The sequence below is a fragment of the Lethenteron reissneri genome, chromosome 52 (genome assembly GCF_015708825.2).
Source record: "Lethenteron reissneri isolate LAM-NWPU_2019-01 chromosome 52, ASM1570882v1, whole genome shotgun sequence".
In the NCBI taxonomy this organism is placed as follows: Eukaryota; Metazoa; Chordata; class Hyperoartia; order Petromyzontiformes; family Petromyzontidae; genus Lethenteron; species Lethenteron reissneri.
The window spans coordinates 2,472,198-2,485,904 of NC_083830.1; the positions used below are offsets into that span (position 1 = coordinate 2,472,198).

Here is a 13,707-nt window from a genome sequence, read left to right on the forward strand (position 1 = left end):
GACATGCTGGTGAGGGTGTGGTCCTAGGCACCACCCCAAAACGACTGACATGATGTGTGGGCTGGGGGCCTCGGTCCCAGCAGCAGATTGGCAAAGAGGCTGAATATTTATTTCACGAGCACAGGCATTGCCACGGTACTGCAGTGCTGTTTACGCAAATTCATTTTTTGAAAGAGAGAGAGAGAAAAAACCGAAGTCATCTCAATGAACCGTTTCGTTCGCAGCAAGCCTTCGACATCCTTGGCTTCAACAGCGACGAGAAGTACGGAGCCTACAAGCTCACGGGCGCCATAATGCACTTCGGCAACATGAAGTTCAAGCAGAAGGCTCGCGAAGGAGCAGGCCGAGACGGACGGCACAGAGAGTGAGTGAAAACAGAAAAACGCAATTCTTGAATGTTTCGGATCTCGGTTTAATTAAATGTTTACACGTTTCTTCTTCTTCTCCCCCCCCCCCCCTGCCCCGTATAGATACTGACAAGGCAGCCTATCTGATGGGGATCAGCTCGGCTGATCTGGTCAAAGGGCTCCTGCACCCCCGCGTGAAAGTGGGCAATGAATACGTGACCAAGGGCCAGAGCGTGGCACAGGTGATGAGCAGGAGCTGGGCTAAAGCGATCCCTGGCTTCGATGGGCCCCGCGAGCCCGCTGGGTGTCAAGTTCACATTCCTACGTTGCGGGTGCGCGAGTCTCATCTCTCCACAGCGGATGACCACCACCGACATCGTCGCAAAGTGGCACTGGATTTATCGTTCCCGAAGTGGGGGGGGGGGGGGGGGGGGGGTGATGGACACCGCCGGTAATTGTCCTGTTCTCACGGACGGCTAACGTTGACGCCGCACTGCACGTTTTCTAAAAAACGAACAGGGGCAGATTATCCTGGAGCCCTCTACCGTAGAACGTGGTGAGATTCACCAACGGAATATTGCACGTGTGTCTCAGTGGCGAGGTGTTAACTACCTCGCCTGGTATGCAGGAGGTCGTGGGTTCGATCCCGACCCTGACGCCTGCTGTATGTTTGGAGTCTGCGTGTCTCTCTCTCTCTCATCATCATCATCACGGTGGCTAGGAGATGTTAACTACCTCGCCTGGTATACAGGAGGTCGTGGGTTCGTTCCCGACCCTGACGCCTGCTGTATATTTGGAGTCTGCGTGTCTTTAGCGTGACCCTAACTGAAAGGGGGGGAGGGGCAGAGGCATGGCACCATCAGTGTTAAACTGATAAATACGTCAAACGCCAAACAGAAAGAGTATCCCCAACAAAGATTTTATTTGTTGGGGTTAGATCGCACAAATATAAATGTGTCGCTAAACCCGCCACCACCCGACACAGCCAATTAGTCAGGTTTGTCACGTAAACAAAACGTACCAATTAGTCACTACTTAAGCGCACCCGGAGTGCTGAGAGAGTAAACCCACGACGTTTACAATTCCAGTACCGTGACGTTTCGCTCAGCGCGGTGTCCGACGTTCCGCTCCCAAGTCCTGGGAGCTTCTCACGACGTGGAGCAGTGAAAGCGTCGGACGTCGATGTGAAAAAACAAACCCGTCAACATCAACAACAAAAGATGATGACGATAACAACCGGCGAACGCGTCGGAAGAGGAGCTGAATGGCGATCGACGTTGCGGGGAACGGCACCACACGACCCCATCGGAGGGCTAACATCTGGCGCCGCCTTTGCTATCGCAGGTCACGTACGCGGTCGGCGCCCTTTCCAAATCAGTGTACGACCGGATGTTCAAGTGGCTGGTGAGCCGCATCAACAAGACGTTGGACACCAGGCTGCCAAGGCAGTTCTTCATCGGCGTCTTGGACATCGCCGGATTCGAAATTTTCGACGTGAGTGCTCGGAGCGGTGACGATGGGAACGGGGGGGGGGGGGGGAAGATCACTTCCGCCCCTACTGGACATCGTATCTGTGCAACAAAGAGCGTTTTAGCTCGCCGGATTCCTCGGGTCTGAATTAAAGATTCCGATTCTGAAATGCGGGCCAGGGTTCGTCTCCATGCTAACGCGTGTCCCGTTTGCCACCCTGAGCTGAGTGGTGCATCTACCAGTGTGGCGATGGTGGTGGCGATGATCGAGTTTTTGGAACACAGACGAGTATAGTCTGCCAAATGTTCCTGTGGTTTTCACCCAATTAAATATTTTGGCAGTAATATCCCTACTTTCGCCTGGATTACTTGTAAAATAACGATGCCCTCCTGCCTCTCTCCCTACCTCGCCTGTCGATACTTTAACGGGCTCCAGTACAACTCCTTCGAGCAGCTGTGCATCAACTTCACCAACGAGAAGCTGCAGCAGTTCTTCAACCACCACATGTTCGTGCTGGAGCAGGAGGAGTACAAGAAGGAGGGCATCGAGTGGACCTTCATCGACTTCGGCCTCGATCTGCAGGCCTGCATCGACCTCATCGAGAAGGTGGGTAGTGAGTTGAGTCTGTGTGCGTGCGTGATAGTGTGACAGCGCGCTGCGCTACGAACCCGCCGACCCGAGTTCGATTCACGCTCATGGCCAACACCGGTGACGATTATTTGAACCGGTCCTGGGCCTCCTCTAGGTTGACTCAGCCTGAAACGAGTACCTGGTGTGTTACGTAAACATTTACACTGGGGAGACAAAGGCGGCCGTGGAATGGTGCTGGCCACCCACCCCCTTGTGTGCCGTGCCGGCCTTCATAGGTGCTCGCTAACAACACTGGCCACAACAGTCTGTTAAGGCTATAGGGGGGATCTTTGTATTTGTGTGGACGGGGAAGGGCCGTTGCCCGAAACGTCGCCTATTAACGAAGCCGCGGGACCGTACGTCCGAAATTGTGGCACTGCCCGGTGAACGCGGCTATTACAGATAGTTCGACGTGAAAGTGCGACGTTATTGCGAGGGACCAGGTGTCGTCTTGCTGTGGTCTGGGGCTGTTCTTGCTGTTGTCCTTTTGCTGCCTCGTCCCGAGTTTGCATTCGGTGTTGCCAATTCGGCAGGAATTGATGTACTTATGCAATCTGTATTTATACCTGTTTGCTTTATTTCGTTACTGGTGACTTACTTACCATTTTCTCTATTTTGCACTCCTATCGGTGTTTGTTTTTGTATTGCTTGTTGTAACCAACCCGCCCCCGGCTGGACACGTGCAGAAAAAATAGAGCTTTGTAGCTCATCGGATTCCCTTCACACACGCACATAAATAAAGACAAAGATCCCCCGTATAGCCTTAACAGACTGTTGGGGCAAGTGCTGTTAGCGAGCACCTATGAAGGCTGGAAATGCACACGAGGGGGTGGGTGGCCAGCAACCACGCCGGGCCGCCTTTGTCTCGCCAGTGGCGATGTTTTACGCATCACACCAGGTACTCATTTGAGGTCGAGTCGACCTAGGGGAGGAGGCCCAGGACCGGTTCAGATAATCGTCACCGGTGTTGGCCGTGAATCGAACTCGGGCCGCCAGGTCCGCAGAGCGGCGCTCTGCCACCGACACAAAAAAAGACCACGCACACACAGCTCCGTTGCGCCCTGAGCGTTGCCGCGTGTCCCGTGCGCAGCCCATGGGCATCATGTCCATCCTGGAGGAGGAGTGCATGTTCCCCAAGGCGTCTGACATGACGTTCAAGGCGAAGCTGTACGACAACCACCTGGGCAAGTCGCCCAACCTGCAGAAGCCGCGGCCCGACAAGAAGCACAAGTGCGAGGCACACTTCGAACTCGTCCACTACGCCGGCGTGGTGAGTCCTTCCTCTCGCGGGTGGCACCACCGCGGGTGGCACACTGCACCCGACGCACCGTGAAGAGGGAGAGTAAGAGGAATAGTCATTGCCCGATGTGTTTATAGATATATTTTACACCATTGGAAACTCATTTGCCGGAAGAAAAAATATGATAATTGTTTTTTTACCAATAATTGTTTTTTTTTACCAATTATCATATTTTTTCATATATATATTTTTTTTACTTTTAAAGGCCACAGTGCGTGTTATTGTCGAATGTGTTAAGCGTGTCTCTGCGACCTTCTTTTGGCAGTATCCAAAATGATGAAGAAGAAAAAATATTAATAGGTGTAGGTCAATCCGTTTCAAAGAGAATGCGTACAATTATCAGAGCACGTTTGTTTGCATGTTCGCCACAAGTGCGTGTGGTTGATGCAGACTTGATGTCTTGCTAAAGGTTTGTTTGGTGTTTGAACATCTTAACACCTCCTGTTTTATTGGCAGAAAGGGTAAAACATATTCTTAATTTTAATATTTTTTTCATGATTGAGACTTGACTGAATACATTTTTGTATCATATTTGCTCGTGACCGTATTACACCAATTCTGCTGTTAACTACCTCTCCTGGTATGCAAGAGGTCGTGGGTTCGATCCCCACCCTGACGCCTGTTATATATTTGGAGTTTGCGTGTCTCTCTCCCCGTGGTCGCGTGGATTATTCTCTGGGCCCCCCCGTTTTTCCCTCCACATTAAGAATCAACATAAATTTCCACGTGGTCAGCCACTTCGTTGAGCTATCATTTGTGGCCAGGTCGCTTCTGAAAAAGAGCTGTGTAGTTCAGTCGGCCTTGCAAGATGAAATAAAAAATAGTTTAACTGCTTCCATAATACGGGGTTTTTTGGGTCGTTAAACCCGCCACCACCCGACACAGCCAACTAGTAAGGTTTGTCACGTCAACAGAACGTGCCAATTCGTCACTAGTACAGCACTAGTGTGTAGTGTATAGTGTAGTGTATAGTGTAGTATACTAGTACAGCACTAACCAGTGTGTTGGAGAGCAAAGCCACAACATTTACAATCTGAGTATGACGTTCCGCCAGTAATTACAACTTTAATAGCTTAATAGTCTCATCGCCTACACACACACATGATAGTGGAGCCCTTTGTTAATCTACTGCTGGATGAAGTCCTCTCCACACACCTTATGGGCTTTGTTTGACCGCACCTCACCACGCTGGGTTAGTTTGCGGGTTGCCAAATAAAAATGTAAAAAAAAGGAGGGAGAGTGTCCAGGAATCGGTTCAGAGATCACTCGCCACTGATGTTGACCACAGCGGTCTGGAATCGAACTCCTGAATGGCCGGCGTCATGGCGCGGTGGCACTCAGCGCTGTGCCACCGCTCGCTCGCCCTCTACGTCCGTCCGCGACGCACACACATCATCCTACGGACGTTTTGGTTGTTGTTGTTGTTCTTCTTCTTACAAAATTCAGGTTCCTTACAACATCATTGGCTGGCTGGACAAGAACAAAGATCTGCTGAATGAGACGGTGGTCGGCATCTTCCAGAAGGCGTCCAACAAGCTGCTGGGGGCCATCTTCGAAAACTACGTGAGCTGCGACGCAGGTGAGAGCGCCATTACGCACACCGCATAAGTAAGCAATTGCAGGGCTGTACCTATACAGTGCTTAATAAAAATATTGTGCAGTACTTTTACGTGAAATTGGGTGCAATACCTTTTCCCGTTCCAATGACGTACGTGTGCGTCAACGGTTTTCCTTACGATTCTGTTCCGAAGACGTATGTGTTACATCATAAAAATCAAACCGGAAGAAAAACTAAAATAAGACAATTTTATCGGTATTGAGGCTCCCGCAAGGCCATGCGTGAGGGAGTGTGGCAGTTTGACGCCAACTATCGCAGAGTGTGGTCGTGTCGCTACAGTTCTCTGCGGTGAGTACAATGTTTTTAAAAACAGCGGCGCTACGCCTCTCTAAATAAAATTAACCCTAACCGCTTGCGCGTTCCGAGATTCAGCGGTGAACGGGACCCCCACCCTGCAACTTGCAGATGTCGCGGAACGCGAAAGGGTTTAAAAGTGGTTCTTCCATGTTCTTCATCGTCAGCGGCGGAGCAGGCGAAGAGTGGAGGGGAGAAGAAGAGGAAGAAAGGAGCGTCATTCCAAACTGGTGTCGTCCCTTCACAGGGTGAGAGAATCTTCATTGCGCCACGCGCTACGTTTGCACAGACAGCCGGCACTTCGAGCACCACTTTACCGTTCCAAAGCAACTTGCAGATCCACCAGGCCAGCAAACAGCCAAACGTTGGTGCAACGTTGGTTTATATAGGGCCTACGAAACCGGAAATAGAGTTCCAAATCTAGCAAGAAATAGCCATACGATGACAATTTATCTCAGCACAGACGCATCTCCCATTAGCACGGTTGGCTACGTACGGTGCGAAAGAAGCTTAACTTACATACATCTGTACGTACTGTAATCCATTCATTGAAATGTTAATAACGGTGATGATCGATGGACACGTTTGGCTAAACGCTCTGCTCTTGTTGAACAGGAGAACTTGAACAAGCTGATGACCAACCTGCGCTTGACGTCTCCCCACTTCGTTCGCTGCATCATCCCCAACGAGTCCAAGACTCCAGGTGCCCAGGCCTCAATACCCTGCCCTCACTGAGAGGCTCCTAGTCCCCAAGCATCCAGGGTTGCCACCTGTCCTGGTTTTCCCCGGTGGACATCCTGTCAATGAGATCACTCTCCTGGGAAATCCGTCTTCCCTGGAAATTAAAAATCCCGGTTTGTTCTCAGTTGCGTGCGGGAGATCCCGAGATATACAGAGGGACTCCTCTACTCACGAACATTCGACTTGCGAACTTTCAGAGATACAAACAAACCTGTCCTTATGTCAAGTTGCCTGTTTGGACCGAGAGTCGTGAGTTCAACCGCCGCACAATAATTGGCGGTGGTGGCATCTACATTTGCAGAACGTGAAGAACCAGTGGCATCTACATTTGCAGAACGTGAAGAACCAGTGGCATCTACATTTGCAGGAGATTATACAACTTTTATAGCCATTCACCCGTGTTTAGTGAGCACACCGTACAACGCGTTTGTAATCGACAGGAGTAAAGTTGGACTTGCAAACAAATCGACTTGTGAACAGAGCTCTGGAACCTAACTCGTTCGTAAGTAGAGGAGTTCCTCTATATGTGTAGTGGGTTCAACTGAGTCGCAGACGTACTCTTGGAGGCAACACATTTATTTAACACCAACACACGGGGTAACTGCCCCTTCACAGAATAACAACCTATGGTGGTGACCACCAGGCTAACTACACTAGTTACAATGTAATTAGCTACAATGGGCCAGGACCAACAGCTCGGGTCCAGGTCCACGTGTTGGAGACTTGTAGAACGTAGAACATAGACGAAGGTTTGTTCAGGATGAACAACAACGCCGGTCCCTCTGGGGACCCGGCTTATATCCTCTGTGGCATGGCTGGCTCCACCCTTGGCCACGCCCACCTTCCAGAATTCTCGATCAGGATCTCGACCCTGACACATGATCACCCCTAAGCCCCCACTTGGGGCCCCTGTGTAGACTTAACCGGTCACGTGTCCTCTGAGGTCAACCAGAGTGCCACGGCCCTTAGCAACCCCATTTCCATGGCCGACACTCCCACACCCTATCCTGTAGGGGCCAGCACTGCACGTCAATCGTGGTGCCATCCAGCACTATCGATCGGCGCTCACCGAGCCACTCTAGGGCCGGTACTGCACCCACATCCAAGTCCGCGATGTCGTCACATCGCACGCCGCGCCTCTCTAGGGCCGGCATTACATAGTGACACCCACGATGTCGCTACATATGGAACAGATATATGCTCCTGAAAGGGTGTCCGGAGAAAGCGAAATTCCATTTCTTGAATCCTATATTACTGTAAAGTAGAGCCGACACAAGGCTGGGGTGGGAAGTCCGTCCTTTATTCACACCCCCAGCACACACTTGCCCATAGCCCGCTCCCGATCCATTCCCCGCCAGAATGCCCCCCCCCCTCCCCCCCGATGACCTCCTCCTTTATCTCACCTGCTCCTCCCCTTCTCCCCTGTACCCACCCCCGCTGTCTTCTTTCTTTTGGCGGGAATCCCCTCCATGCCCGTTAATCCACTGTACATCTCCGTTCCTACCCTTGCCATGCCGTATACATGACCATTCACTTACATTGTGTCATTGGAGATGTGTTGCGGTGGAACACTTTCCCACCCCAAGACGTAATAAATATTTAACAAAAAATCACACCGAAAGAATGCAGCTATACTTTTTAAAAGCACATAATTCTTTTAAAATCTATATATATATAAAAAAAAATGATATTAATACTCAAAATAAGTCGCAGGAATCGAGTTAGAGTGTGGAAAGTGCACCGCGCAATGGCGTCACAATCCGAATTTGGCAAATGAGAAAAATTACACCTCTAAATTACTCAATGGGCACGATGCTCACAATTCATTCAGACGCCACTACGGCGAAAACGTGGCAGGACCCTCCTGAAAAACAGAGTCATGAGACTCGATGGGCCTTTCCTCGGTGAACCCGGAGCTGCTGGCGCACCACCACATGATCTTTCAAGCCTACCAAATCCTGGTCCAGCAGACTGCACTGCTGCCGGCGCAGGGCCATGCTGCAGCAACAGTAGCAGCAGTTACTCACCACGCAGGCGGCGGCCGCCGCGGGCTACAGTCCACCACATGGGTGGCCTTCACGGCCTAGCAGTGTGGCGGTATTGGTGTTGATGGTGCTATGCCCGGCTCTTCCTCCACCGTCCCCCTGACATGAGACAACTCTCAACAAGAACCCATTCTGTTGTGATTGATGCGGCCTAACCGTTGGTGGGGGGGGGGGGGGGGGGGGCGGGGGAGGGTTCGTTGTGGGCCCTTGCTGTGGCCTATCATTGGATCGCCATGTCTCCTTGCTGTCGAGGGCTTGCTCTGTGTGTTGGGTCCGCTGTGGCCTGATGTGGGTCCACGGTGTGGGTTGCTGTTGTCTAATTGGCATAACTGTGAGTCACCTTGGTTCAGTGTGGGTTTGCTGTAGGTCAGAGTGACCTAATGTGGGTCACTGTGGCCTAATGTGGGTTGGTGTGGCATAATGTGGCCTAATTTGGGTCACTATAGCCTAATGTTGGCAACTGGCCTAATATTGGCCACTGTGGATCATTGTGGGTCAGTGTGTCAGGTCAAGCCTTGATCCTGCTACCGTAATGGCAGTAGACGGTACTTCCCGCAAATCGGGCGGGGGTCAATGAACCCGTCCCCCGCCAAGTAGTGCTTAGGGTTGACGAGTACTTGGGTTGGGATGTATGACCCTGATAGAGGAAATGCCATCAAATGGTGGATGAGCTAATTCAATTAATAAGCCAACTCCAGTGAGAGGGCAGATGGGGGCTCTTTAGCCACGGAAGGTTGTCCCGGACAAGTCACTCCCCAATAAATAATCTGCAGCAAACCCACCACCAGCCGTCCTGGGTTAATTCCACGCCGCTGGATACTGGTGAGCAAGCAGAGAGTGTGTGGGTGGGTGAGGACTCTGCGGAAACCGTCAACAACCACTTTAATCAACACATGCGCAATGCATCTCTTGCGTACACACATATATGGTGATGAGGACTGGGAAAACGTGGCAGCGATCTCCTGAGAAAAGGAGACACAAGACACGGCGGCGCTTTCCTGGGTAAGCCAGCGTAGTGATAATACAATGAATGTCTCCTGCACCCAGGCATCATGGACCCGTTCCTGGTGCTGCACCAGCTGCGCTGCAACGGCGTGCTGGAGGGGATCCGCATCTGCAGGAAGGGATTCCCCAACAGGGTCCTCTACGCCGAGTTCAAGCACCGGTGAGTACAGGGCCCAGTCTCTCTTTTCTTAAAAAAAAGTTGATAGTTTTTTTATAGATTGTAATGATCTTGCCAAAGAGAATGTGATATTGGGTTGTACTGCACAGAGCCAATGCCGTGGTTTGGCCAACGAATGAATGAATAAATTCGTGTGCAAGCGAGTAAAATGCATCGTTCCCTGTGCGGCCATGCTCACGGCGTTCTCCAGGTATCGCATTCTCAACCCAAACGCCATCCCGGAAGATAAGTTTGTGGACAGCCGCAAGGCCTCCGAGAGGCTTCTGGGCACGCTGGACATTGACACCAGCCAGTACAAGTTTGGGCACACCAAGGCGAGTCCTGACCCAGAATGTTGTTCTCAAACCCATCGACGCTTTAAAAAAATAGGCGGATTTGGTTGCATGAATATTGTGATGACATCTCAAGGTGTCATCAGGGTTGCGAGTTATGCCAAACGTTACATGGTCAAGGGATTCTATGGGTCTGCGTGGGTCTTTTGGTCTCTGTGTGGGTCTGTCTCGATGTGAGCCTGTGTTTATATGTGGGTCTGTTGCTTTCTATGTGGGTCTCTATGTGAGTCTACGGCTCTCTGTAAGTCTATGGGTCTCTATATGAGTCTGTGAGTCTCTGTGTGGGTCTATGGTTCCCTTTGAGTCTTTGAGTCTTTGGCTCTCTGATAGTCTATGGGTTTCTAATCTCCATGGTGCTTCTAATCACATCTTCCGTGTCTCTTCTCAACACGTGCCCAATCCATTTTAAGTCTCACCTCTACGTTATCTTTCCTCCCCTCCCTGTAACGGTATTTAAAACATATTCTGCTGTTGTGTGTCTCACTCGCCTTTTTCACGTCCGCAGGTGATTTTCAAGGCTGGGTTGCTCGGGCAACTGGAGGAGATGAGGGACGAACGCCTGGCGAAGATATTAACCATGATCCAAGCGAGGGTGCGCGGAATGCTCATGCGGTTGGAGTTCAAGAAGATCATCGACCGAAGGTCAGACACGCGAGCATGGCGACGGGTCGCAAGCGGCCCTTACCTTGACGGCTAAGTGCTCGCTGACAGAATCTCACGTTGGCACAGACAGGTGAAGGACATTGCCTATCGTGTGGCCACTGTTCCCGTGAACTTTGCTCATTAACGCCTCCAGCCACGCGGAAGGGACTCGGCCAGCAGACTGTTTCACACACTGTGCGCAGCCGCCACAGGTCACAACAACACACGCACCTCGTATACACTCACCTCACCCACCCACATATCACTCAGTTCAGATAATTATCTGAAAATTATAATTATCATCACTGGTGTTGGCCGAGAGCGGGCATCGAACTCGGGTCACTGGGGTTTATAGCGCAGTGTGCTAACCACTATGCCACCACTCCCCATAAATGTTCACCCACCCCCGCACCCACCCACCCCCGCACCCACCCACTCACCAACCTGCCCCCCCCCCCCCACTCAATGTCTCCCATTCCACCAGCACTGAGATCCAAGTCTCCGCATTTAGTTTCCGCTCTAATTTTGAGTTCCCTACCTCACCCCACGAACCCCCTTTAATATCCTTATAATAACCACCACCACCTTTCCTGTTCCCTCTTCATAATCTCTCTCTACGGCTACCACTCATCCGTCAACCCAATCCATCCATCATCGTTTTTGCGCTCGTAATTTTTTCTTTAAACCCCATTGACGCATCACAGGTTCGCCCATCGCCTCCTCTCATCTATTCTCTTCACCTCGTCCTCACCGTCACATTCGTGCGCACCGTCGTTAATTCTCTGTTAGAGCGGCCTTGGTCGAGGCGCTACATAAATTACGTTAAGACGAGATTTTCCAATGTTCCGCCACGCCAACAGGGACGCGCTGACCATCATCCAGGCGAACATCAGGGCCTTCATGGCCGTCAAAAACTGGGCCTGGATGAATCTCTTCTTCAAGATCAAGCCGCTGCTGAAGAGCGCCGAGACCGAGAAGGAGATGCAGAACATCAAGGAGGAGTTCCAGAGGCTCAAGGAGCTCTACGCCAAATCGGAGGCGCGGAGGAAGGAGCTGGAGGAGAAGCAAGTCGGCCTCATCCAGGAGAAGAACGATCTCAGCCTCCAACTGCAGGCCGTGCGTCCAGGGTTGATCAGAATCAATGTGTTTGTACTGGAGGAATCCGATGAGCGTTACAATGGCAAACGATGCAAAAACACGATCAGAATGCAGAGTATAGAGGTGAACAAATCACTTAAAATGTTATTTTACAAAAAAAAAAATATCTTACCAATTAAGGCCCACTGAGTTATTAGCTTCTTTTTCAGAAGTGACCTGGCCACAAATGATAGCTCAACTTAGTGGCTTAATCACGTGGACATTTATAGCGGCCAAATAATCTAAATACTCAAAACGCATAATTTTTATTCTAAATATGGGGGGGGGGGGGGGGAAACTTTAATAATACAGCAGGCGTCAGGGTTGGGATCGAACCCCTGCCCTGCACAGCAGGCGGGGAAGATAACGTCACACGACCGTGATGCTCCTGAAATAAATACATGTATGTGTTGGGGGCGCGCAGCTTGGCCACAAAGTCCCTTTGCTTGAAAAAAGAAAATATATTTAATGTTACCTCTGTCCTGGGACCGTTTTTACCAGTATCAAAGTATGAAAAATAAGAATAGATGTTTAGCCTTTCTGGCAATAAAACAGGAGGTGTTAAGATGTTCAAACACCAAATAGAAACCTTTTGCAAGGAATCAAGTTACTGCATGAACCACACGTACTTGTGGTGAGCATGCAAACAAAACACGTGGCTCTCATAATATATGCAATGTCTTTTAAACTGATTGGCCTACACCAGAGACAACCTTCTTCATGGCCTAGTCTCACGAGCAGTGTCAGACCAGAGAACGCCAAAAGACGGATGCCAACAATCGGGTGGCTGCGTATTATTCTTCATAATAAAAGGTGTTTGGGTTAGAATAACGACCTCGGCGATTTGTCAGAATCCTGACAATTCCTGACAAATCGCCTAAAGAAGCAGGTTGAGATCACCAGTAAAACGTCGAACTCGCCATCACAACGCTGTGCTGAAGCGCCGTGCTGCTGCTGCTGCTGTTCAGTTGTTCAGCACATCGTCTGACGTTCCGCTCCACATGCCGGGAACATCTCTGCGTGAACGCACCGCAGAGAGAGAGAGAGAGCTGCGGTCAAAAAATACAACTTCAGCATTCGGACGAAACCGCAGGCGCCCAGTGCGGCGCGAGTGAACGAGCCACCCCCCGTCCCGATGACGATCCGCTCTTCCCCGCAGGAGCAAGAGGTGATCGCGGACGCCGAGGAGCGCTGCGACATGCTGATCAAGGCCAAGCAGCAGCTGGAGACGAAGGTGAAGGAGCTGACGGAGCGGCTGGAGGAGGAGGAGGAGATGAGCTCGGAGGTGACCTCCAAGAAGCGCAAGCTGGAGGACGAGTGCGCCGAGCTCAAGAAGGACATCGACGACCTGGAGCTCACGCTGGCCAAGGTGGAGAAGGAGAAGCACGCCACGGAGAACAAGGCAAGTGGGCAGCGGGAGGTGGCGTACGAACAACAACAACAACGACGACGACGACGATGACGACGACGATTCCAACTTGTAACGAGCTGCCGCGTGCCATTCGCTCGATCTGGTAGAGAGAGAGAGAGAGGACGACTCAGAGGGGCGAAGAGGAACTACGGATAATCAGAATCTGTATCGGCACGGGATAAGAACGTTTGTAACAAACAATACAAATACACGATAGTGGTGCAAAGTACAAGAGAGGTAAACAAATGACCCAAAAAAAAACATATACAACACTAAAACATCCCCATCCTACCAGGCGAAGCCCACCGAGGCATTCACTTATTTTTCAGAAGCGACCTGGCCGCAAATGATCGCTCGAGATAAAGTGGCTCATCTTGCGGAAAAATCCATAGCAGCAAAGATTAGCGACGACGATGCCAACTTGTAACGAGACGCTGCAGCCGCCGCCACCACCCGCCATTCGCTCGCTCTCTCATCTCAGCTCAACGTAAGTTGTACAAGCGCCTTGACCAAGGTCCGTTACATTCGTACGTATCATTGATAATACTCTGTAATGG

General features: G+C 50.9%; 1 pseudogene; it reads left to right on the forward strand.

The window, feature by feature from the left end:
* The window catches only part of LOC133355966 (myosin-7-like), a 45,033-nt pseudogene that overhangs the window by 14,713 nt on the left and 16,613 nt on the right, over window positions 1–13,707 (forward strand).